This window comes from Primulina tabacum, chromosome 10, assembly GCF_025594145.1.
Source record: "Primulina tabacum isolate GXHZ01 chromosome 10, ASM2559414v2, whole genome shotgun sequence".
NCBI lineage: Eukaryota > Viridiplantae > Streptophyta > Magnoliopsida > Lamiales > Gesneriaceae > Primulina > Primulina tabacum.
The window spans coordinates 35,975,972-35,999,077 of record NC_134559.1 but is presented as its reverse complement, the minus strand read 5'-3'; the positions used below and the strand labels follow the sequence as shown (position 1 = coordinate 35,999,077).

Here is a 23,106-nt window from a genome sequence, read left to right as displayed (position 1 = left end):
TAATGAGTTAACCGTCTCCGTAGTAATCTGGGTCATACCATTCGGCACAGAACCGGCTCACGACAACAAAAATCGATAAATGTTCCCAGAAAATAGGAAAAAAATAAGAAGAAGAAAATAGCGAATGTAATGCTTTTATTATGCCTGAGATACGATAAAGTGGAACCGAAATCGAATTTCGAACTTCCTAAGCGGATTTCTCGAGGAAACGGAAGCTTAACAGAAGCGGAAAATCGCAAATTAGAGGGTCATAAAGAAGGAATTTGGCTAAAATCTCGCAAGCTCATTACGGAGTAATGAGTCTCGTTCGTTTTCCCGTTTAAAATCAAATTAGTCTACAATTTTGTCCAAATCTGGCAGTGCCTGAGCTACGTTGATTTCACATGTTTTATCTATTCCTGATCAAGATTCAGATGATTTGAGCCGAAAATCGTCTGTCATCAAGTAATCAAAAATAGAAAAATACGAAAAGGGGTACAACACGAGGACTTCTCAGGGGGTCACCCATCCTAGCACTGCTCTCGCCCAAACACGCTTAACTTCGGAGTTCTGATGGGATCTTGTGCATTAGTGCTGGTATGATCGCACCCGATATTGAGTTGGATGTTTATTCTTATATCCTTCGAGTATGTGTGGAGCGGGCGGCGATGGACAACACGCGGCACTGCTCTCTCCCAATCAGAACCATGAAGTTAAGCGTTCTGGCGCGATGGCAGAGCTAGGATGGATGACCTCCCTGGGAAGTCCTCGTGTCGCGACCCTTTACGTAAATTATGGATAAAACATTCAAAATAATTGTTTTTAACGAGTTGATTGTCTTTGGAGTAATCTGGGTCATACCCTTCCGCACAGAACCGGCTCACGACAATAAAAATCGCTAAATGTTCCCAAAAAATAGGAAAAAAATAAGAAGAAGAAAATAGCGAATGTAAAGCTTTTATTATGCCTGGGATATGATAAAGTGGAACCGAAATTGAATTTCGAACTTACTAAGCGGATTACTCGAGGAAACGGAAGCTTAACAGAAGCGGAAAATCGCAAATTAGAGGGTCTTAGAGAAGGAATTCGGCTAAAATCTAGCCAGCTCATTGCGGAGTAATGAGTCTCGTTCATTTGCCCGTTACCAATCAAATTAGGCTACAATTTTGTCCAAATCCGGCAGTGTCCGAGCTACGTTGATTTCTCATGTCTTATCTGGTCCCGATCGAGATTCAGATGATTTGAGCCGAAAATCGTCTGTCAACAAGTAATCAAAAATAGAAAAACACGAAAATGGGTGCAACACGAGGACTTCCCAGGTGGTCACCCATCCTTGTACTGCTCTCGTCCAAGAACGCTTAGCTTCGGAGTTCTGATGGGATCCGGTGCATTAGTGCTGGTATGATCGCACCCGACATTGAGTGGATGTTTATTCTTATATCTCAAGAGTACGTGTGGAGAAGGCGACAATGGACAACACGCGGCACTGCTCTCGCCCAATCAGAACCATGAAGGTAAGCGTTCTGGCGCGATGGCCGAGCTAGGATGGGTAACCTCCTTGGGAAGTACTCGTGTCACGACCGTTTACGTAAATTATGGATAAAACAGTCGAAATAATTGTTTTAAATGAGTTATCCGTCTCCGGAGTAATCTGCGTCATACCCTTTCGCACAGAACCGGCTCACGACAACAAAAATCGATAAATGTACTCAGAAAATAGAAAAAAAAATAAGAAGAAGGAAATAGCGAATGTAAACGGATTTCTCGAGGAAACGGAAGCTCAACAGAAGCGGAAAATCGCAAATTAGAGGGTCTTAGAGAAGGAATTCGGCTAAAATCTCACCAGCTCATTGCGTAATAACGAGTCTCGTTCGTTTGCCCGTTTACAATCAAATTAGCCTACAATTTTGTCTAAATCCGGCAGTGGCCGAGCTACGTTGATTTCAGTCGAAATAATTTTTTTTAATGTGTTAACCATCTCTGGGGTAATCTGCGTCATACCCTTCCGCACAGAACCGGCTCACGACAACAAAAATCGATAATTGTTCCTAGAAAATAGAAAAAAAATAAGAAGAAGGAAATAACGAATGTAAGTAAAGCTATTATTATGCCTGGGATACGATAAAATGGATCCGGAATCGAATTTCGAACTTCCTAAGCGGATTTCTCGAGGAAACGAAAGCTTAACAGAAGCGGTAAATAGCAAATTAGATGGTCTTAGAGAAGGAATTCGGCTAAAATCTCGTCAGCTCATTGCGTAGTAATGAGTCTCGTCCGTTTGCCCGTTTACAATCAAATTAGCCTACAATTTTGTCCAGATCCGGCAGTGCCCGAGCCACGTTGATTTCACATGTCTTATCTGGTCCCGATCGAGATTCAGATGATTTGAGCCAAAATCGTTTGTCAAAAAGTAATCAAAAATAGAAAAACACGAAAAAGGGTGCAAAACACGGGGACTTCCCATGGGGTCACCCATCCTAGTACTTCTCTCACCCAAGCACACTTAACTTCAGAATTCTGATGGGATCCAGTGCATTAGTGCTGGTAGGATCGCACATGACATCGAGTGGGATGTTTATTATTATATCCTTCGAGTACGTGTGGAGCGGACGGCGATGGACAAAACAGTCGAAATAATTGTGTTTAATAGGTTAACCGTCTCCGGAGTGATCTACGTAATACCCTTCCGCACAGAACCGGCTCACGACAAAAAAAATCGCTAAATGTTCCAGAAAATAGAAATAAAAAATAAGAAGAATCAAATAGCGAATGTAAAGCTATTATTATGCTGGGATACGATAAAATGGAACCGGAATCGAATTTCGGACTTCCTAAACGGATTTCTCGAAGAAACGAAAGCTTAATAGAAGCGGAAAATCGCAAATTAGAGGGTCTTAGAGAAGAAATTCGGCTAAAATCTCGCCAGCTCATTGCGGAGTAATGAGTCTCGTTCGCTTGCCCGTTCACAATCAAATTAGCCTACAATTTTGTCCAACTCCGACAGTGCCCGAGCCATGTTGATTTCGCATGTCTTATCTGGTCCCGATCGAGATTCAAATGATTTGAGCCGAAAATCGTCTGTCAACAAGTAATCAAAAATAGAAAAACACGAAAAGGGGTGGAACACGAGGACTTCTCAGATGGTCACCCATCCTAGTACTGCACTCGCCCAAGCACTCTAAACTTCAGAGTTCTAATGGGATCCGGTTTATTAGTGCTGGTATGATCGCACCTGAAATTGAGTGGGATGTTTTTTCTTATATCCTTCGAGTACGTTATACCCTTCCGCAGAGAACAGGCTCACGACAACAAAAATTGTTAAATGCTCCCAGAAAATGGGAAAAAACAAAACAAGAAGAAAATAACGAATGTAAAGCTATTATTATGCCTGGGATACGATAAAATGGAACCGGAATCGAATTTCGGACTTCCTAAACGGATTTCTCGAGAAAACAGAAGCTTAACAGAAGCGGAAAATCGCAAATTAGAGGGTCTTAGAGAAAGAATTCGGCTAAAATCTCGCCAGCTCATTGCGGAGTGATGAGTCTTGTTCGTTTGCCCGTTTACAATCAAATTAGCCTACAATTTTGTCCAAATCCGGCAGTGCCCGAGCTACGTTGATTTCACATGTCTTATCTGGTCCCGATCGAGATTCAGATGATTTGAGCCTAAAATCGTCTGTCAACAAGTAATCAAAAATACAAAAACACGAAAAGGGGTGCAACACGAGGACTTTCCAGGGGGTCACCCATCCTAGTACTGCTCTCGCCCAAGCACGCTTAACTTCGGAGTTCTGATGGGATCCGGTGCATTAGTGCTGGTATGATCGCACCCGACATTGAGTGGGATGTTATTCTTATATCCCTCGAGTACGTGTGGAGCGGGCGGCGATGGACAACACGCGGCACTGCTCTCGCCCAATCATAACCATGAAGTTAAGCGTTCTGGCGCGATGGCAGAGCTAGGATGGGTGACCTCCCTGGGAAGACCTCGTGTCGCGACCGTTTACGTAAATTATGGATAAAACAGTCGAAATAATTGTTTTTAATGAGTTAACCGTCTCCGGAGTAATCTGCGTCATACCCTTCCGCACAGAACCGGCTCACGACAACAAAAATCGATAAATGTTCCCAGAAAATAGAAAAAAAAATAAGAAGAAGGAAATAACGAATGTAAAGCTATTATTATTCTTGGGATACGATAAAATGGAACGAGAATCGAATTTCGAACTTCCTAAGCGGATTTCTCGAGGAAACGAAAGCTTAACAGAAGCGGTAAATCGCAAATTAGAGGGTCTTAGAGAAGGAATTCGGCTAAAATCTCGTCAGCTCATTGCGTAGTAATGAGTCTCGTCCGTTTGCCCTATTTACAATCAAATTAGCCTACAATTTTGTCCAAATCCGGCAGTGCCCGAGCTACTTTCATTTAACATGTCTTATCTGGTCCCGATCGAGATTCAGATGATTTGAGCCGAAAATCGTCTGTCAACAAGTAATCAAAAATAGAAAAACACGAAAAGGGGTGCAACACGAGGACTTCCCAGGGGGTCACCCATCCTAGTACTGCGCTTTCGCCCAAGCACGCTTAACTTCGGAGTTCTGATGGGATCCGGTGCATTAGTGCTGGTATGATCGCACCCGACATTGAGTGGGATGTTTATTCTTATATCCCTCGAGTACGTGTGGAGCGGGCGGCGATGGACAACACGCGGCACTGTTCTCGCCCAATCAGAACCATGAATTTAAGCGTTCTGGCGCGATGGCAGAGCTAGGATGGGTGACCTCCCTGGGAAGACCTCGTGTCGCGACCGTTTACGTAAATTATGGATAAAACAGTCGAAATAATTGTTTTTAATGAGTTAACCGTCTCCAGAGTAATCTGCGTCATACCCTTCCGCACAGAACCGGCTCACGACAACAAAAATCGATAAATGTTCCCAGAAAATAGAAAAAAAAATAAGAAGAAGGAAATAACGAATGTAAAGCTATTATTATGCCTGGGATACGATAAAATGGAACCGGAATCGAATTTCGAACTTCCTAAGCGGATTTCTCGAGGAAACGAAAGCTTAACAGAAGCGGTAAATCGCAAATTAGAGGGTCTTAGAGAAGGAATTCGGCTAAAATCTCGTCAGCTCATTGCGTAGTAATGAGTCTCGTCCGTTTGCCCGTTTACAATCAAATTAGCCTGCAATTTTGTCCAAATCCGGCAGTGCCCGAGCTACGTTGATTTCACATGTCTTATCTTGTCCCGATCGAGATTCATATGATTTGAGCCGAAAATCATCTGTCAACAAGTAATCAAAAATAGAAAAACACGAAAAGAGATGCAACTGGAGGACTTCTCAGGGGGTCACCCATCCTAGTACTGCTCTCGCCCAAGCACGCTTAACTTTGGAGTTCTGATGGGATCCGGTTCATTAGTGCTGGTATGATCGCACCCGACATTGAGTGGGATGTTTATTCTTATATCCCTCGAGTACATGTGGAGCTGGTGGCGATGGACAACACGCGGCACAGCTCTCGCCCAATCATAACCATGAAATTAAGCGTTCTGGCGCGATGGCAGAGGTAGGATGGGTGACCTCCCTGGGAAGACCTCGTGTCGAGACCGTTTACGTAAATTATAGATAAAACAGTCGAAATAATTGTTTTTAATGAGTTAACCGTCTCCGAAGTAATCTGCGTCATACCCTCGGCACAGAACCGGCTCACGACAACAAAAATCGATAAATGTTCCCAGAAAATAGAAAAAAAAATAAGAAGAAGGAAATAACGAATGTAAAGCTATTATTATTCTTGGGATACGATAAAATGGAACTAGAATCGAATTTCGAACTTCCTAAGCGGATTTCTCGAGGAAACGAAAGCTTAACAGAAGCGGTAAATCGCAAATTAGAGGGTCTTAGAGAAGGAATTCGGCTAAAATCTCGTCAGCTCATTGCGTAGTAATGAGTCTCGTCCGTTTGCCCGTTTACAATCAAATTAGCCTACAATTTTGTCCAAATCCGGCAGTGCCCGAGCTACTTTCATTTCACATGTCTTATCTGGTCCCGATCGAGATTCAGATGATTTGAGCCGAAAATCGTCTGTCAACAAGTAATCAAAAATAGAAAAACACGAAAAGTGGTGCAACACGAGGACTTCCCAGGGGGTCACCCATCCTAGTACTGCTCTCGCCCAAGCACGCTTAACTTCGGAGTTCTGATGGGATCCGGTGCATTAGTGCTGGTATGATCGCACCCGACATTGAGTGGGATGTTTATTCTTATATCCCTCGAGTACGTGTGGAGCGGGCGGCGATGGACAACACGCGGCACTGCTCTCGCCCAATCATAACCATGAAGTTAAGCGTTCTGGCGCGATGGCAGAGCTAGGATGGGTGACCTCCCTGGGAAGACCTCGTGTCGCGACCGTTTACGTAAATTATGGATAAAACAGTCGAAATAATTGTTTTTAATGAGTTACCGTCTCCGGAGTAATCTGCGTCATACCCTTCCGCACAGAACCGGCTCACGACAACAAAAATCGATAAATGTTCCCAGAAAATAGAAAAAAAAATAAGAAGAAGGAAATAACGAATGTAAAGCTATTATTATGCCTGGGATACGATAAAATGGAACCGGAATCGAATTTCGAACTTCCTAAGCGGATTTCTCGAGGAAACGAAAGCTTAACAGAAGCGGTAAATCGCAAATTAGAGGGTCTTAGAGAAGGAATTCGGCTAAAATCTCGTCAGCTCATTGCGTAGTAATGAGTCTCGTCCGTTTGCCCGTTTACAATCAAATTAGCCTACAATTTTGTCCAAATCCGGCAGTGCCCGAGCTACTTTCATTTCACATGTCTTATCTGGTCCCGATCGAGATTCAGATGATTTGAGCCGAAAATCGTCTGTCAACAAGTAATCAAAAATAGAAAAACACGAAAAGGGGTGCAACACGAGGACTTCCCAGGGGGTCACCCATCCTAGTACTGCTCTCGCCCAAGCACGCTTAACTTCGGAGTTCTGATGGGATCCGGTGCATTAGTGCTGGTATGATCGCACCCGACATTGAGTGGGATGTTTATTCTTATATCCCTCGAGTACGTGTGGAGCGGGCGGCGATGGACAACACGCGGCACTGCTCTCGCCCAATCATAACCATGAAGTTAAGCGTTCTGGCGCGATGGCAGAGGCTAGGATGGGTGACCTCCCTGGGAAGACCTCGTGTCGCGACCGTTTACGTAAATTATGGATAAAACAGTCGAAATAATTGTTTTTAATGAGTTAACCGTCTCCGGAGTAATCTGCGTCATACCCTTCCGCACAGAACCGGCTCACGACAACAAAAATCGATAAATGTTCCCAGAAAATAGAAAAAAAAATAAGAAGAAGGAAATAACGAATGTAAAGCTATTATTATGCCTGGGATACGATAAAATGGAACCGGAATCGAATTTCGAACTTCCTAAGCGGATTTCTCGAGGAAACGAAAGCTTAACAGAAGCGGTAAATCGCAAATTAGAGGGTCTTAGAGAAGGAATTCGGCTAAAATCTCGTCAGCTCATTGCGTAGTAATGAGTCTCGTCCGTTTGCCCGTTTACAATCAAATTAGCCTACAATTTTGTCCAAATCCGGCAGTGCCCGAGCTACTTTCATTTCACATGTCTTATCTGGTCCCGATCGAGATTCAGATGATTTGAGCCGAAAATCGTCTGTCAACAAGTAATCAAAAATAGAAAAACACAAAAATGGTTGCAACACGAGGACTTCCCAAGGGGTCACCCATCCTAATACTGCGCTTCGCCCAAGCACGCTTAACTTCGGAGTTCTGATGGGATCCGGTGCATTAGTGCTGGTATGATCGCACCCGACATTGAGTGGGATGTTTATTCTTATATCCCTCGAGTACGTGTGGAGCGGGCGGCGATGGACAACACGCGGCACTGCTCTCGCCCAATCATAACCATGAAGTTAAGCGTTCTGGCGCGATGGCAGAGGTAGGATGGGTGACCTCCCTGGGAAGACCTCGTGTCGCGACCGTTTACGTAAATTATGGATAAAACAGTCGAAATAATTGTTTTAATGAGTTAACCGTCTCCGGAGTAATCTGCGTCATACCCTTCCGCACAGAACCGGCTCACGACAACAAAAATCGATAAATGTTCCCAGAAAATAGAAAAAAAAATAAGAAGAAGGAAATAACGAATGTAAAGCTATTATTATGCTTGGGATACGATAAAATGGAACCGGAATCGAATTTCGAACTTCCTAAGCGGATTTCTCGAGGAAACGAAAGCTTAACAGAAGCGGTAAATCGCAAATTAGAGGGTCTTAGAGAAGGAATTCGGCTAAAATCTCGTCAGCTCATTGCGTAGTAATGAGTCTCGTCCGTTTGCCCGTTTACAATCAAATTAGCCTACAATTTTGTCCAAATCCGGCAGTGCCCGAGCTACTTTCATTTCACATGTCTTATCTGGTCCCGATCGAGATTCAGATGATTTGAGCCGAAAATCGTCTGTCAACAAGTAATCAAAAATAGAAAAACACGAAAAGGGGTGCAACACGAGGACTTCCCAGGGGGTCACCCATCCTAGTACTGCTCTTCGCCCAAGCACGCTTAACTTCGGAGTTCTGATGGGATCCGGTGCATTAGTGCTGGTATGATCGCACCCGACATTGAGTGGGATGTTTATTCTTATATCCCTCGAGTACGTGTGGAGCGGGCGGCGATGGACAACACGCGGCACTGCTCTCGCCCAATCATAACCATGAAGTTAAGCGTTCTGGCGCGATGGCAGAGCTAGGATGGGTGACCTCCCTGGGAAGACCTCGTGTCGCGACCGTTTACGTAAATTATGGATAAAACAGTCGAAATAATTGTTTTTAATGAGTTAACCGTCTCCGGAGTAATCTGCGTCATACCCTTCCGCACAGAACCGGCTCACGACAACAAAAATCGATAAATGTTCCCAGAAAATAGAAAAAAAAATAAGAAGAAGGAAATAACGAATGTAAAGCTATTATTATGCCTGGGATACGATAAAATGGAACCGGAATCGAATTTCGAACTTCCTAAGCGGATTTCTCGAGGAAACGAAAGCTTAACAGAAGCGGTAAATCGCAAATTAGAGGGTCTTAGAGAAGGAATTCGGCTAAAATCTCGTCAGCTCATTGCGTAGTAATGAGTCTCGTCCGTTTGCCCGTTTACAATCAAATTAGCCTACAATTTTGTCCAAATCCGGCAGTGCCCGAGCTACTTTCATTTCACATGTCTTATCTGGTCCCGATCGAGATTCAGATGATTTGAGCCGAAAATCGTCTGTCAACAAGTAATCAAAAATAGAAAAACACGAAAAGGGGTGCAACACGAGGACTTCCCAGGGGGTCACCCATCCTAGTACTGCTCTCGCCCAAGCACGCTTAACTTCGGAGTTCTGATGGGATCCGGTGCATTAGTGCTGGTATGATCGCACCCGACATTGAGTGGGATGTTTATTCTTATATCCCTCGAGTACGTGTGGAGCGGGCGGCGATGGACAACACGCGGCACTGCTCTCGCCCAATCATAACCATGAAGTTAAGCGTTCTGGCGCGATGGCAGAGCTAGGATGGGTGACCTCCCTGGGAAGACCTCGTGTCGCGACCGTTTACGTAAATTATGGATAAAACAGTCGAAATAATTGTTTTTAATGAGTTAACCGTCTCCGGAGTAATCTGCGTCATACCCTTCCGCACAGAACCGGCTCACGACAACAAAAATCGATAAATGTTCCCAGAAAATAGAAAAAAAATAAGAAGAAGGAAATAACGAATGTAAAGCTATTATTATGCCTTGGATACGATAAAATGGAACCGGAATCGAATTTCGAACTTCCTAAGCGGATTTCTCGAGGAAACGAAAGCTTAACAGAAGCGGTAAATCGCAAATTAGAGGGTCTTAGAGAAGGAATTCGGCTAAAATCTCGTCAGCTCATTGCGTAGTAATGAGTCTCGTCCGTTTGCCCGTTTACAATCAAATTAGCCTACAATTTTGTCCAAATCCGGCAGTGCCCGAGCTACTTTCATTTCACATGTCTTATCTGGTCCCGATCGAGATTCAGATGATTTGAGCCGAAAATCGTCTGTCAACAAGTAATCAAAAATAGAAAAACACGAAAAGGGGTGCAACACGAGGACTTCCCAGGGGGTCACCCATCCTAGTACTGCTCTTCGCCCAAGCACGCTTAACTTCGGAGTTCTGATGGGATCCGGTGCATTAGTGCTGGTATGATCGCACCCGACATTGAGTGGGATGTTTATTCTTATATCCCTCGAGTACGTGTGGAGCGGGCGGCGATGGACAACACGCGGCACTGCTCTCGCCCAATCATAACCATGAAGTTAAGCGTTCTGGCGCGATGGCAGAGGCTAGGATGGGTGACCTCCCTGGGAAGACCTCGTGTCGCGACCGTTTACGTAAATTATGGATAAAACAGTCGAAATAATTGTTTTTAATGAGTTAACCGTCTCCGGAGTAATCTGCGTCATACCCTTCCGCACAGAACCGGCTCACGACAACAAAAATCGATAAATGTTCCCAGAAAATAGAAAAAAAATAAGAAGAAGGAAATAACGAATGTAAAGCTATTATTATGCCTGGGATACGATAAAATGGAACCGGAATCGAATTTCGAACTTCCTAAGCGGATTTCTCGAGGAAAACGAAAGCTTAACAGAAGCGGTAAATCGCAAATTAGAGGGTCTTAGAGAAGGAATTCGGCTAAAATCTCGTCAGCTCATTGCGTAGTAATGAGTCTCGTCCGTTTGCCCGTTTACAATCAAATTAGCCTACAATTTTGTCCAAATCCGGCAGTGCCCGAGCTACTTTCATTTCACATGTCTTATCTGGTCCCGATCGAGATTCAGATGATTTGAGCCGAAAATCGTCTGTCAACAAGTAATCAAAAATAGAAAAACACGAAAAGGGGTGCAACACGAGGACTTCCCAGGGGGTCACCCATCCTAGTACTGCTCTCGCCCAAGCACGCTTAACTTCGGAGTTCTGATGGGATCCGGTGCATTAGTGCTGGTATGATCGCACCCGACATTGAGTGGGATGTTTATTCTTATATCCCTCGAGTACGTGTGGAGCGGGCGGCGATGGACAACACGCGGCACTGCTCTCGCCCAATCATAACCATGAAGTTAAGCGTTCTGGCGCGATGGCAGAGCTAGGATGGGTGACCTCCCTGGGAAGACCTCGTGTCGCGACCGTTTACGTAAATTATGGATAAAACAGTCGAAATAATTGTTTTTAATGAGTTAACCGTCTCCGGAGTAATCTGCGTCATACCCTTCCGCACAGAACCGGCTCACGACAACAAAAATCGATAAATGTTCCCAGAAAATAGAAAAAAAAATAAGAAGAAGGAAATAACGAATGTAAAGCTATTATTATGCTTGGATACGATAAAATGGAACCGGAATCGAATTTCGAACTTCCTAAGCGGATTTCTCGAGGAAACGAAAGCTTAACAGAAGCGGTAAATCGCAAATTAGAGGGTCTTAGAGAAGGAATTCGGCTAAAATCTCGTCAGCTCATTGCGTAGTAATGAGTCTCGTCCGTTTGCCCGTTTACAATCAAATTAGCCTACAATTTTGTCCAAATCCGGCAGTGCCCGAGCTACTTTCATTTCACATGTCTTATCTGGTCCCGATCGAGATTCAGATGATTTGAGCCGAAAATCGTCTGTCAACAAGTAATCAAAAATAGAAAAACACGAAAAGGGGTGCAACACGAGGACTTCCCAGGGGGTCACCCATCCTAGTACTGCTCTTCGCCCAAGCACGCTTAACTTCGGAGTTCTGATGGGATCCGGTGCATTAGTGCTGGTATGATCGCACCCGACATTGAGTGGGATGTTTATTCTTATATCCCTCGAGTACGTGTGGAGCGGGCGGCGATGGACAACACGCGGCACTGCTCTCGCCCAATCATAACCATGAAGTTAAGCGTTCTAGGCGCGATGGCAGAGCTAGGATGGGTGACCTCCCTGGGAAGACCTCGTGTCGCGACCGTTTACGTAAATTATGGATAAAACAGTCGAAATAATTGTTTTTAATGAGTTAACCGTCTCCGGAGTAATCTGCGTCATACCCTTCCGCACAGAACCGGCTCACGACAACAAAAATCGATAAATGTTCCCAGAAAATAGAAAAAAAATAAGAAGAAGGAAATAACGAATGTAAAGCTATTATTATGCTTGGATACGATAAAATGGAACCGAATCGAATTTCGAACTTCCTAAGCGGATTTCTCGAGGAAACGAAAGCTTAACAGAAGCGGTAAATCGCAAATTAGAGGGTCTTAGAGAAGGAATTCGGCTAAAATCTCGTCAGCTCATTGCGTAGTAATGAGTCTCGTCCGTTTGCCCGTTTACAATCAAATTAGCCTACAATTTTGTCCAAATCCGGCAGTGCCCGAGCTACTTTCATTTCACATGTCTTATCTGGTCCCGATCGAGATTCAGATGATTTGAGCCGAAAATCGTCTGTCAACAAGTAATCAAAAATAGAAAAACACGAAAAGGGGTGCAACACGAGGACTTCCCAGGGGGTCACCCATCCTAGTACTGCTCTTCGCCCAAGCACGCTTAACTTCGGAGTTCTGATGGGATCCGGTGCATTAGTGCTGGTATGATCGCACCCGACATTGAGTGGGATGTTTATTCTTATATCCCTCGAGTACGTGTGGAGCGGGCGGCGATGGACAACACGCGGCACTGCTCTCGCCCAATCATAACCATGAAGTTAAGCGTTCTGGCGCGATGGCAGAGCTAGGATGGGTGACCTCCCTGGGAAGACCTCGTGTCGCGACCGTTTACGTAAATTATGGATAAAACAGTCGAAATAATTGTTTTTAATGAGTTAACCGTCTCCGGAGTAATCTGCGTCATACCCTTCCGCACAGAACCGGCTCACGACAACAAAAATCGATAAATGTTCCCAGAAAATAGAAAAAAAAATAAGAAGAAGGAAATAACGAATGTAAAGCTATTATTATGCCTTGGGATACGATAAAATGGAACCAGGAATCGAATTTCGAACTTCCTAAGCGGATTTCTCGAGGAAACGAAAGCTTAACAGAAGCGGTAAATCGCAAATTAGAGGGTCTTAGAGAAGGAATTCGGCTAAAATCTCGTCAGCTCATTGCGTAGTAATGAGTCTCGTCCGTTTGCCCGTTTACAATCAAATTAGCCTACAATTTTGTCCAAATCCGGCAGTGCCCGAGCTACTTTCATTTCACATGTCTTATCTGGTCCCGATCGAGATTCAGATGATTTGAGCCGAAAATCGTCTGTCAACAAGTAATCAAAAATAGAAAAACACGAAAAGGGTGCAACACGAGGACTTCCCAGGGGGTCACCCATCCTAGTACTGCTCTCGCCCAAGCACGCTTAACTTCGGAGTTCTGATGGGATCCGGTGCATTAGTGCTGGTATGATCGCACCCGACATTGAGTGGGATGTTTATTCTTATATCCCTCGAGTACGTGTGGAGCGGGCGGCGATGGACAACACGCGGCACTGCTCTCGCCCAATCATAACCATGAAGTTAAGCGTTCTGGCGCGATGGCAGAGCTAGGATGGGTGACCTCCCTGGGAAGACCTCGTGTCGCGACCGTTTACGTAAATTATGGATAAAACAGTCGAAATAATTGTTTTTAATGAGTTAACCGTCTCCGGAGTAATCTGCGTCATACCCTTCCGCACAGAACCGGCTCACGACAACAAAAATCGATAAATGTTCCCAGAAAATAGAAAAAAAATAAGAAGAAGGAAATAACGAATGTAAAGCTATTATTATGCCTGGGATACGATAAAATGGAACCGGAATCGAATTTCGAACTTCCTAAGCGGATTTCTCGAGGAAACGAAAGCTTAACAGAAGCGGTAAATCGCAAATTAGAGGGTCTTAGAGAAGGAATTCGGCTAAAATCTCGTCAGCTCATTGCGTAGTAATGAGTCTCGTCCGTTTGCCCGTTTACAATCAAATTAGCCTACAATTTTGTCCAAATCCGGCAGTGCCCGAGCTACTTTCATTTCACATGTCTTATCTGGTCCCGATCGAGATTCAGATGATTTGAGCCGAAAATCGTCTGTCAACAAGTAATCAAAATAGAAAAACACGAAAAGGGGTGCAACACGAGGACTTCCCAGGGGGTCACCCATCCTAGTACTGCTCTCGCCCAAGCACGCTTAACTTCGGAGTTCTGATGGGATCCGGTGCATTAGTGCTGGTATGATCGCACCCGACATTGAGTGGGATGTTTATTCTTATATCCCTCGAGTACGTGTGGAGCGGGCGGCGATGGACAACACGCGGCACTGCTCTCGCCCAATCATAACCATGAAGTTAAGCGTTCTGGCGCGATGGCAGAGCTAGGATGGGTGACCTCCCTGGGAAGACCTCGTGTCGCGACCGTTTACGTAAATTATGGATAAAACAGTCGAAATAATTGTTTTTAATGAGTTAACCGTCTCCGGAGTAATCTGCGTCATACCCTTCCGCACAGAACCGGCTCACGACAACAAAAATCGATAAATGTTCCCAGAAAATAGAAAAAAAAATAAGAAGAAGGAAATAACGAATGTAAAGCTATTATTATGCTTGGGATACGATAAAATGGAACCGGAATCGAATTTCGAACTTCCTAAGCGGATTTCTCGAGGAAACGAAAGCTTAACAGAAGCGGTAAATCGCAAATTAGAGGGTCTTAGAGAAGGAATTCGGCTAAAATCTCGTCAGCTCATTGCGTAGTAATGAGTCTCGTCCGTTTGCCCGTTTACAATCAAATTAGCCTACAATTTTGTCCAAATCCGGCAGTGCCCGAGCTACTTTCATTTCACATGTCTTATCTGGTCCCGATCGAGATTCAGATGATTTGAGCCGAAAATCGTCTGTCAACAAGTAATCAAAAATAGAAAAACACGAAAAGGGGTGCAACACGAGGACTTCCCAGGGGGTCACCCATCCTAGTACTGCTCTCCGCCAAGCACGCTTAACTTCGGAGTTCTGATGGGATCCGGTGCATTAGTGCTGGTATGATCGCACCAGACATTGAGTGGGATGTTTATTCTTATATCCCTCGAGTACGTGTGGAGCGGGCGGCGATGGACAACACGCGGCACTGCTCTCGCCCAATCATAACCATGAAGTTAAGCGTTCTGGCGCGATGGCAGAGGCTAGGATGGGTGACCTCCCTGGGAAGACCTCGTGTCGCGACCGTTACGTAAATTATGGATAAAACAGTCGAAATAATTGTTTTTAATGAGTTAACCGTCTCCGGAGTAATCTGCGTCATACCCTTCCGCACAGAACCGGCTCACGACAACAAAAATCGATAATGTTCCCAGAAAATAGAAAAAAAAATAAGAAGAAGGAAATAACGAATGTAAAGCTATTATTATGCTTGGATACGATAAAATGGAACCGGAATCGAATTTCGAACTTCCTAAGCGGATTTCTCGAGGAAACGAAAGCTTAACAGAAGCGGTAAATCGCAAATTAGAGGGTCTTAGAGAAGGAATTCGGCTAAAATCTCGTCAGCTCATTGCGTAGTAATGAGTCTCGTCCGTTGCCCGTTTACAATCAAATTAGCCTACAATTTGTCCAAATCCGGCAGTGCCCGAGCTACTTTCATTTCACATGTCTTATCTGGTCCCGATCGAGATTCAGATGATTTGAGCCGAAAATCGTCTGTCAACAAGTAATCAAAAATAGAAAAACACGAAAAGGGGTGCAACACGAGGACTTCCCAGGGGGTCACCCATCCTAGTACTGCTCTCGCCCAAGCACGCTTAACTTCGGAGTTCTGATGGGATCCGGTGCATTAGTGCTGGTATGATCGCACCGACATTGAGTGGGATGTTTATTCTTATATCCCTCGAGTACGTGTGGAGCGGGCGGCGATGGACAACACGCGGCACTGCTCTCGCCCAATCATAACCATGAAGTTAAGCGTTCTGGCGCGATGGCAGAGCTAGGATGGGTGACCTCCCTGGGAAGACCTCGTGTCGCGACCGTTTACGTAAATTATGGATAAAACAGTCGAAATAATTGTTTTTAATGAGTTAACCGTCTCCGGAGTAATCTGCGTCATACCCTTCCGCACAGAACCGGCTCACGACAACAAAAATCGATAAATGTTCCCAGAAAATAGAAAAAAAATAAGAAGAAGGAAATAACGAATGTAAAGCTATTATTATGCCTCGGATACGATAAAATGGAACCGGAATCGAATTTCGAACTTCCTAAGCGGATTTCTCGAGGAAACGAAAGCTTAACAGAAGCGGTAAATCGCAAATTAGAGGGTCTTAGAGAAGGAATTCGGCTAAAATCTCGTCAGCTCATTGCGTAGTAATGAGTCTCGTCCGTTTGCCCGTTTACAATCAAATTAGCCTACAATTTTGTCCAAATCCGGCAGTGCCCGAGCTACTTTCATTTCACATGTCTTATCTGGTCCCGATCGAGATTCAGATGATTTGAGCCGAAAATCGTCTGTCAACAAGTAATCAAAAATAGAAAAACACGAAAAAGGGTGCAACACGAGGACTTCCGAGGGGGTCACCCATCCTAGTACTGCTCTCGCCCAAGCACGCTTAACTTCGGAGTTCTGATGGGATCCGGTGCATTAGTGCTGGTATGATCGCACCCGACATTGAGTGGGATGTTTATTCTTATATCCCTCGAGTACGTGTGGAGCGGGCGGCGATGGACAACACGCGGCACTGCTCTCGCCCAATCATAACCATGAAGTTAAGCGTTCTGGCGCGATGGCAGAGCTAGGATGGGTGACCTCCCTGGGAAGACCTCGTGTCGCGACCGTTTACGTAAATTATGGATAAAACAGTCGAAATAATTGTTTTTAATGAGTTAACCGTCTCCGGAGTAATCTGCGTCATACCCTTCCGCACAGAACCGGCTCACGACAACAAAAATCGATAAATGTTCCCAGAAAATAGAAAAAAAAATAAGAAGAAGGAAATAACGAATGTAAAGCTATTATTATTCTTGGATACGATAAAATGGAACCAGAATCGAATTTCGAACTTCCTAAGCGGATTTCTCGAGGAAACGAAAGCTTAACAGAAGCGGTAAATCGCAAATTAGAGGGTCTTAGAGAAGGAATTCGGCTAAAATCTCGTCAGCTCATTGCGTAGTAATGAGTCTCGTCCGTTTGCCCGTTTACAATCAAATTAGCCTACAATTTTGTCCAAATCCGGCAGTGCCCGAGCTACTTTCATTTCACATGTCTTATCTGGTCCCGATCGAGATTCAGATGATTTGAGCCGAAAATCGTCTGTCAACAAGTAATCAAAAATAGAAAAACACGAAAAGGGGTGCAACACGAGGACTTCCCAAGGGGGTCACCCATCCTAGTACTGCTCTCGCCCAAGCACGCTTAACTTCGGAGTTCTGATGGGATCCGGTGCATTAGTGCTGGTATGATCGCACCCGACATTGAGTGGGATGTTTATTCTTATATCCCTTGAGTACGTGTGGAGCGGGCGGCGATGGACAACACGCGGAACTGCTCTCGCCCAATTATAACCATGAAGTTAAGCGTTCTAGGCGCGATGGCAGAGCTAGGATGGGTGACCTCCCTGGGAAGACCTCGTGTCGCGACCGTTTACGTAAATTATGGATAAAACAGTCGAAATAATTGTTTTTAATGAGTTAACCGTCTCCGGAGTAATCTGCGTCATACCCTTCCGCACAGAACCGGCTCACGACAACAAAAATCGATAAATGTTCCCAGAAAATAGAAAAAAAAATAAGAAGAAGGAAATAACGAATGTAAAGCTATTATTATGCCTCGGATACGATAAAATGGAACCGGAATCGAATTTCGAACTTCCTAAGCGGATTTCTCGAGGAAAACGAAAGCTTAACAGAAGCGGTAAATCGCAAATTAGAGGGTCTTAGAGAAGGAATTCGGCTAAAATCTCGTCAGCTCATTGCGTAGTAATGAGTCTCGTCCGTTTGCCCGTTTACAATCAAATTAGCCTAGAATTTTGTCCAAATCCGGCAGTGCCCGAGCTACTTTCATTTCACATGTCTTATCTGGTCCCGATCGAGATTCAGATGATTTGAGCCGAAACTCGTCTGTCAACAAGTAATCAGAAATAGAAAAACACGAAAAAGGGTGCAACACGAGGACTTCCCAGGGGGTCACCCATCCTAGTACTGCTCTCGCCCAAGCACGCTTAACTTCGGAGTTTTGATGGGATCCGGTGCATTAGTGCTGGTCTGATCGCACCAGACATTGAGTGGGATGTTATTCTTATATCCCTCGAGTACGTGTGGAGCGGGCGGCGATGGACAACACGCGGCCTTGCTCTCGCCCAATCATAACCATGAAGTTAAGCGTTCTAGGCGCGATGGCAGAGCTAGGATGGGTGACCTCCCTGGGAAGACCTCGTGTCGCGACCGTTTACGTAAATTATGGATAAAACAGTCGAAATAATTGTTTTTAATGAGTTAACCGTCTCCGGAGTAATCTGCGTCATACCCTTCCGCACAGAACCGGCTCACGACAACAAAAATCGATAAATGTTCCCAGAAAATAGAAAAAAAAATAAGAAGAAGGAAATAACGAATGTAAAGCTATTATTATGCTTGGGATACGATAAAATGGAACCAGAATCGAATTTCGAACTTCCTAAGCGGATTTCTCGAGGAAACGAAAGCTTAACAGAAGCGGTAAATCGCAAATTAGAGGGTCTTAGAGAAGGAATTCGGCTAAAATCTCGTCAGCTCATTGCGTAGTAATGAGTCTCGTCCGTTTGCCCGTTTACAATCAAATTAGCCTAGAATTTTGTCCAAATCCGGCAGTGCCCGAGCTACTTTCATTTCACATGTCTTATCTGGTCCCGATCGAGATTCAGATGATTTGAGCCGAAACTCGTCTGTCAACAAGTAATCAGAAATAGAAAAACACGAAAAAGGGTGCAACACGAGGACTTCCCAGGGGGTCACCCATCCTAGTACTGCTCTCGCCCAAGCACGCTTAACTTCGGAGTTCTGATGGGATCCGGTGCATTAGTGCTGGTATGATCGCACCCGACATTGAGTGGGATGTTTATTCTTATATCCCTCGAGTACGTGTGGAGCGGGCGGCGATGGACAACACGCGGCACTGCTCTCGCCCAATCATAACCATGAAGTTAAGCGTTCTAGGCGCGATGGCAGAGCTAGGATGGGTGACCTCCCTGGGAAGACCTCGTGTCGCGACCGTTTACGTAAATTATGGATAAAACAGTCGAAATAATTGTTTTTAATGAGTTAACCGTCTCCGGAGTAATCTGCGTCATACCCTTCCGCACAGAACCGGCTCACGACAACAAAAATCGATAAATGTTCCCAGAAAATAGAAAAAAAAATAAGAAGAAGGAAATAACGAATGTAAAGCCATTAAAATTCTTGGGATACGATAAAATGGAACTAGAATCGAATTTCGAACTTCCTAAGCGGATTTCTCGAGGAAACGAAAGCTTAAAAGAAGCTGTAAATCGCAAATTAGAGGGTCTTAGAGAAGGAATTCGGCTAAAATCTCGTCAGCTCATTGCGTAGTAATGAGTCTCGTCCGTTTGCCCGTTTACAATCAAATTAGCCTACAATTTTGTCCAAATCCGGCAGTGTCCGAGCTTCTTTCATTTCACATGTCTTATCTGGTCCCGATCGAGATTCAGATGATTTGAGCCGAAACTCGTCTGTCAACAAGTAATCAGAAATAGAAAAACACGAAAAGGGGTGCAACACGAGGACTTTCCAGGGGGTCACCCATCCTAGTACTGCTCTCGCCCAAGCACGCTTAACTTCAGAGTTCTGATGGGATCCGGTGCATTAGTGCTGGTATGATCGCACCCGACATTGGAGGGATGTTTATTCTTATATCCCTCGAGTACGTGTGGAGCGGGCGGCGATGGACAACACGCGGCACTGCTCTCGCCCAATCATAACCATGAAGTTAAGCGTTCTGGCGCGATGGCAGAGGTAGGATGGGTGACCTCCCTGGGAAGACCTCGTGTCGCGACCGTTTACGTAAATTATGGATAAAACAGTCGAAATAATTGTTTTTAATGAGTTAACCGTCTCCGGAGTAATCTGCGTCATACCCTTCCGCACAGAACCGGCTCACGACAACAAAAATCGATAAATGTTCCCAGAAAAATAGAAAAAAAAATAAGAAGAAGGAAATAACGAATGTAAAGCTATTATTATTCTTGGGATACGATAAAATGGAACCAGAATCGAATTTCGAACTTCCTAAGCGGATTTCTCGAGGAAACGAAAGCTTAACAGAAGCGGTAAATCGCAAATTAGAGGGTCTTAGAGAAGGAATTCGGCTAAAATCTCGTCAGCTCATTGCGTAGTAATGAGTCTCGTCCGTTTGCCCGTTTACAATCAAATTAGCCTAGAATTTTGTCCAAATCCGGCAGTGCCCGAGCTACTTTCATTTCACATGTCTTATCTGGTCCCGATCGAGATTCAGATTATTTGAGCCGAAACTCGTCTGTCAACAAGTAATCAGAAATAGAAAAACACGAAAAGGGGTGCAACACGAGGACTTCCCAGGGGGTCACCCATCCTAGTACTGCTCTCGCCCAAGCACGCTTAACTTCGGAGTTTTGATGGGATCCGGTGCATTAGTGCTGGTATGATCGCACCAGACATTGAGTGGGATGTTTATTCTTATATCCCTCGAGTACGTGTGGAGCGGGCGGCGATGGACAACACGCGGCACTGCTCTCGCCCAATCATAACCATGAAGTTAAGCGTTCTAGGCGCGATGGCATAGCTAGGATGGGTGAACTCCCTGGGAAGACCTCGTATCGCGACCGTTTACGTAAATTATGGATAAAACAGTCGAAATAATTATTTTTAATGAGTTAACCGTCTCCGGAGTAATCTGCGTCATACCCTTCCGCACAGAACCGGCTCACGACAACAAAAATCGATAAATGTTCCCAGAAAATAGAAAAAAAATAAGAAGAAGGAAATAACGAATGTAAAGCTATTATTATGCCTCGGATACGATAAAATGGAACCAGAATCGAATTTCGAACTTCCTAAGCGGATTTCTCGAGGAAAAGAAAGCTTAACAGAAGCGGTAAATCGCAAATTAGAGGGTCTTAGAGAAGGAATTCGGCTAAAATCTCGTCAGCTCATTGCGTAGTAATGAGTCTCGTCCGTTTGCCCGTTTACAATCAAATTAGCCTAGAATTTTGTCCAAATCCGGCAGTGCCCGAGCTACTTTCATTTCACATGTCTTATCTGGTCCCGATCGAGATTCAGATGATTTGAGCCGAAACTCGTCTGTCAACAAGTAATCAGAAATAGAAAAACACGAAAAAGGGTGCAACACGAGGACTTCCCAGGGGGTCACCCATCCTAGTACTGCTCTCGCCCAAGCACGCTTAACTTCGGAGTTCTGATGGGATCCGGTGCATTAGTGCAGGTATGATCGCACCCGACATTGAGTGGGATGTTATTCTTATATCCCTCGAGTACGTGTGGAGCGGGCGGCGATGGACAACACGCGGCACTGCTCTCGCCCAATCAAAACCATGAAGCTAAGCGTTCTAGCGTGATGGCATAGCTAGGATGGGTGACCTCCCTGGGAAGACCTCGTGTCGCGACCGTTTACGTAAATTATAGATAAAACAGTCGAAATAATTGTTTTTAATGAGTTGACCGTCTCCAGAGTAATCTGCGTCATACCCTTCCGCACAGAACCGGCTCACGACAACAAAAATCGATAAATGTTGGCAGAAAATAAAAAAAAATAAGAAGAAGGAAATAACGAATGTAAAGCTATTATTATTCTTAGGATACGATAAAATGAAACCGAGAATCGAATTTCGAACTTCCTAAGAGGATTTTTCGAGGAAACAAAAGCTTAACAGAAGCGGTAAATCGCAAATTAGAGGGTCTTAGAGAAGGAATTCGGCTAAATCTCGTCAGCTCATTGCGTAGTAATGAGTCTCGTCCGTTTGCCCGTTTACAATCAAATTAGCCTACAATTTTGTCCAAATCCGGCAGTGCCCGAGCTACTTTCATTTCACATGTCTTATCTGGTCCCGATCGAGATTCAGATGATTTGAGCCGAAAATCGTCTGTCAACAAGTAATCAAAATAGAAAAACACGAAAAAGGGTGCAACACGAGGACTTCCCAGGGGGTCACCCATCCTAGTACTGCTCTCGCCCAAGCACGCTTAACTTCGGAGTTCTGATGGGATCCGGTGCATTAGTGCTGGTATGATCGCACCCGACATTGAGTGGGATGTTTATTCTTATATCCCTCGAGTACGTGTGGAGCGGGCGGCGATGGACAACACGCGGCACTGCTCTCGCCCAATCATAACCATGAAGTTAAGCGTTCTGGCGCGATGGCAGAGCTAGGATGGGTGACCTCCCTGGGAAGACCTCGTGTCGCGACCGTTTACGTAAATTATGGATAAAACAGTCGAAATAATTGTTTTTAATGAGTTAACCGTCTCCGGAGTAATCTGCGTCATACCCTTCCGCACAGAACCGGCTCACGACAACAAAAATCGATAAATGTTCCCAGAAAATAGAAAAAAAAATAAGAAGAAGGAAATAACGAATGTAAAGCTATTATTATGCCTGGATACGATAAAATGGAACCGGAATCGAATTTCGAACTTCCTAAGCGGATTTCTCGAGGAAACGAAAGCTTAACAGAAGCGGTAAATCGCAAATTAGAGGGTCTTAGAGAAGGAATTCGGCTAAAATCTCGTCAGCTCATTGCGTAGTAATGAGTCTCGTCCGTTTGCCCGTTTACAATCAAATTAGCCTAGAATTTTGTCCAAATCCGGCAGTGCCCGAGCTACTTTCATTTCACATGTCTTATCTGGTCCCGATCGAGATTCAGATGATTTGAGCCGAAACTCGTCTGTCAACAAGTAATCAGAAATAGAAAAACACGAAAAGGGGTGCAACACGAGGACTTCCCAGGGGGTCACCCATCCTAGTACTGCTCTCGCCCAAGCACGCTTAACTTCGGAGTTCTGATGGGATCCGGTGCATTAGTGCTGGTATGATCGCACCCGACATTGAGTGGGATGTTTATTCTTATA

At 44.6% G+C, this 23,106-nt stretch overlaps 28 non-coding genes and 1 pseudogene across 28 annotated transcripts; all 29 read right to left on the bottom strand.

Annotated features, from left to right (window-relative positions):
- Window positions 1-471: 471 nt before the first annotated feature.
- On the bottom strand, window positions 472-590 carry LOC142506902 (5S ribosomal RNA). The gene has a single exon (XR_012805175.1). It is a non-coding gene; the product is annotated as a 5S ribosomal RNA (ribosomal RNA).
- Window positions 591-1,273: 683 nt separating this feature from the next.
- Window positions 1,274-1,392, bottom strand: LOC142515135 (5S ribosomal RNA). Its single transcript, XR_012810994.1, has one exon. It is a non-coding gene; the product is annotated as a 5S ribosomal RNA (ribosomal RNA).
- Window positions 1,393-2,416: 1,024 nt separating this feature from the next.
- LOC142511077 (5S ribosomal RNA) lies at window positions 2,417-2,537 on the bottom strand (annotated as a pseudogene).
- A 557-nt stretch (window positions 2,538-3,094) lies between these two features.
- Window positions 3,095-3,213, bottom strand: LOC142509540 (5S ribosomal RNA). Its single transcript, XR_012807708.1, has one exon. It is a non-coding gene; the product is annotated as a 5S ribosomal RNA (ribosomal RNA).
- A 481-nt stretch (window positions 3,214-3,694) lies between these two features.
- On the bottom strand, window positions 3,695-3,813 carry LOC142509226 (5S ribosomal RNA). Its single transcript, XR_012807411.1, has one exon. It is a non-coding gene; the product is annotated as a 5S ribosomal RNA (ribosomal RNA).
- A 684-nt stretch (window positions 3,814-4,497) lies between these two features.
- LOC142514373 (5S ribosomal RNA) lies at window positions 4,498-4,618 on the bottom strand. Its single transcript, XR_012810267.1, has one exon. It is a non-coding gene; the product is annotated as a 5S ribosomal RNA (ribosomal RNA).
- Window positions 4,619-5,302: 684 nt separating this feature from the next.
- LOC142508132 (5S ribosomal RNA) lies at window positions 5,303-5,421 on the bottom strand. Its single transcript, XR_012806360.1, has one exon. It is a non-coding gene; the product is annotated as a 5S ribosomal RNA (ribosomal RNA).
- Window positions 5,422-6,104: 683 nt separating this feature from the next.
- LOC142508799 (5S ribosomal RNA) lies at window positions 6,105-6,223 on the bottom strand. The gene has a single exon (XR_012807002.1). It is a non-coding gene; the product is annotated as a 5S ribosomal RNA (ribosomal RNA).
- Window positions 6,224-6,906: 683 nt separating this feature from the next.
- LOC142517181 (5S ribosomal RNA) lies at window positions 6,907-7,025 on the bottom strand. Its single transcript, XR_012812941.1, has one exon. It is a non-coding gene; the product is annotated as a 5S ribosomal RNA (ribosomal RNA).
- A 685-nt stretch (window positions 7,026-7,710) lies between these two features.
- Window positions 7,711-7,830, bottom strand: LOC142506314 (5S ribosomal RNA). The gene has a single exon (XR_012804609.1). It is a non-coding gene; the product is annotated as a 5S ribosomal RNA (ribosomal RNA).
- Window positions 7,831-8,513: 683 nt separating this feature from the next.
- LOC142513136 (5S ribosomal RNA) lies at window positions 8,514-8,633 on the bottom strand. Its single transcript, XR_012809097.1, has one exon. It is a non-coding gene; the product is annotated as a 5S ribosomal RNA (ribosomal RNA).
- A 684-nt stretch (window positions 8,634-9,317) lies between these two features.
- Window positions 9,318-9,436, bottom strand: LOC142517063 (5S ribosomal RNA). Its single transcript, XR_012812824.1, has one exon. It is a non-coding gene; the product is annotated as a 5S ribosomal RNA (ribosomal RNA).
- A 683-nt stretch (window positions 9,437-10,119) lies between these two features.
- On the bottom strand, window positions 10,120-10,239 carry LOC142513135 (5S ribosomal RNA). Its single transcript, XR_012809096.1, has one exon. It is a non-coding gene; the product is annotated as a 5S ribosomal RNA (ribosomal RNA).
- A 685-nt stretch (window positions 10,240-10,924) lies between these two features.
- Window positions 10,925-11,043, bottom strand: LOC142516944 (5S ribosomal RNA). The gene has a single exon (XR_012812710.1). It is a non-coding gene; the product is annotated as a 5S ribosomal RNA (ribosomal RNA).
- Window positions 11,044-11,726: 683 nt separating this feature from the next.
- On the bottom strand, window positions 11,727-11,846 carry LOC142513134 (5S ribosomal RNA). The gene has a single exon (XR_012809095.1). It is a non-coding gene; the product is annotated as a 5S ribosomal RNA (ribosomal RNA).
- A 682-nt stretch (window positions 11,847-12,528) lies between these two features.
- LOC142513133 (5S ribosomal RNA) lies at window positions 12,529-12,648 on the bottom strand. Its single transcript, XR_012809094.1, has one exon. It is a non-coding gene; the product is annotated as a 5S ribosomal RNA (ribosomal RNA).
- Window positions 12,649-13,333: 685 nt separating this feature from the next.
- Window positions 13,334-13,452, bottom strand: LOC142514168 (5S ribosomal RNA). The gene has a single exon (XR_012810076.1). It is a non-coding gene; the product is annotated as a 5S ribosomal RNA (ribosomal RNA).
- A 682-nt stretch (window positions 13,453-14,134) lies between these two features.
- LOC142516825 (5S ribosomal RNA) lies at window positions 14,135-14,253 on the bottom strand. The gene has a single exon (XR_012812598.1). It is a non-coding gene; the product is annotated as a 5S ribosomal RNA (ribosomal RNA).
- A 684-nt stretch (window positions 14,254-14,937) lies between these two features.
- LOC142514786 (5S ribosomal RNA) lies at window positions 14,938-15,056 on the bottom strand. The gene has a single exon (XR_012810663.1). It is a non-coding gene; the product is annotated as a 5S ribosomal RNA (ribosomal RNA).
- Window positions 15,057-15,736: 680 nt separating this feature from the next.
- On the bottom strand, window positions 15,737-15,855 carry LOC142509169 (5S ribosomal RNA). The gene has a single exon (XR_012807355.1). It is a non-coding gene; the product is annotated as a 5S ribosomal RNA (ribosomal RNA).
- Window positions 15,856-16,537: 682 nt separating this feature from the next.
- Window positions 16,538-16,656, bottom strand: LOC142509030 (5S ribosomal RNA). Its single transcript, XR_012807221.1, has one exon. It is a non-coding gene; the product is annotated as a 5S ribosomal RNA (ribosomal RNA).
- A 683-nt stretch (window positions 16,657-17,339) lies between these two features.
- Window positions 17,340-17,459, bottom strand: LOC142512667 (5S ribosomal RNA). The gene has a single exon (XR_012808864.1). It is a non-coding gene; the product is annotated as a 5S ribosomal RNA (ribosomal RNA).
- Window positions 17,460-18,145: 686 nt separating this feature from the next.
- LOC142514789 (5S ribosomal RNA) lies at window positions 18,146-18,264 on the bottom strand. The gene has a single exon (XR_012810666.1). It is a non-coding gene; the product is annotated as a 5S ribosomal RNA (ribosomal RNA).
- Window positions 18,265-18,948: 684 nt separating this feature from the next.
- On the bottom strand, window positions 18,949-19,067 carry LOC142514156 (5S ribosomal RNA). The gene has a single exon (XR_012810065.1). It is a non-coding gene; the product is annotated as a 5S ribosomal RNA (ribosomal RNA).
- A 685-nt stretch (window positions 19,068-19,752) lies between these two features.
- On the bottom strand, window positions 19,753-19,871 carry LOC142513195 (5S ribosomal RNA). The gene has a single exon (XR_012809155.1). It is a non-coding gene; the product is annotated as a 5S ribosomal RNA (ribosomal RNA).
- Window positions 19,872-20,555: 684 nt separating this feature from the next.
- On the bottom strand, window positions 20,556-20,674 carry LOC142513418 (5S ribosomal RNA). The gene has a single exon (XR_012809366.1). It is a non-coding gene; the product is annotated as a 5S ribosomal RNA (ribosomal RNA).
- Window positions 20,675-21,358: 684 nt separating this feature from the next.
- On the bottom strand, window positions 21,359-21,477 carry LOC142507135 (5S ribosomal RNA). Its single transcript, XR_012805398.1, has one exon. It is a non-coding gene; the product is annotated as a 5S ribosomal RNA (ribosomal RNA).
- Window positions 21,478-22,157: 680 nt separating this feature from the next.
- Window positions 22,158-22,276, bottom strand: LOC142514145 (5S ribosomal RNA). Its single transcript, XR_012810054.1, has one exon. It is a non-coding gene; the product is annotated as a 5S ribosomal RNA (ribosomal RNA).
- Window positions 22,277-22,959: 683 nt separating this feature from the next.
- Window positions 22,960-23,078, bottom strand: LOC142516706 (5S ribosomal RNA). Its single transcript, XR_012812487.1, has one exon. It is a non-coding gene; the product is annotated as a 5S ribosomal RNA (ribosomal RNA).
- Between the last annotated feature and the right edge of the window lie 28 nt (window positions 23,079-23,106).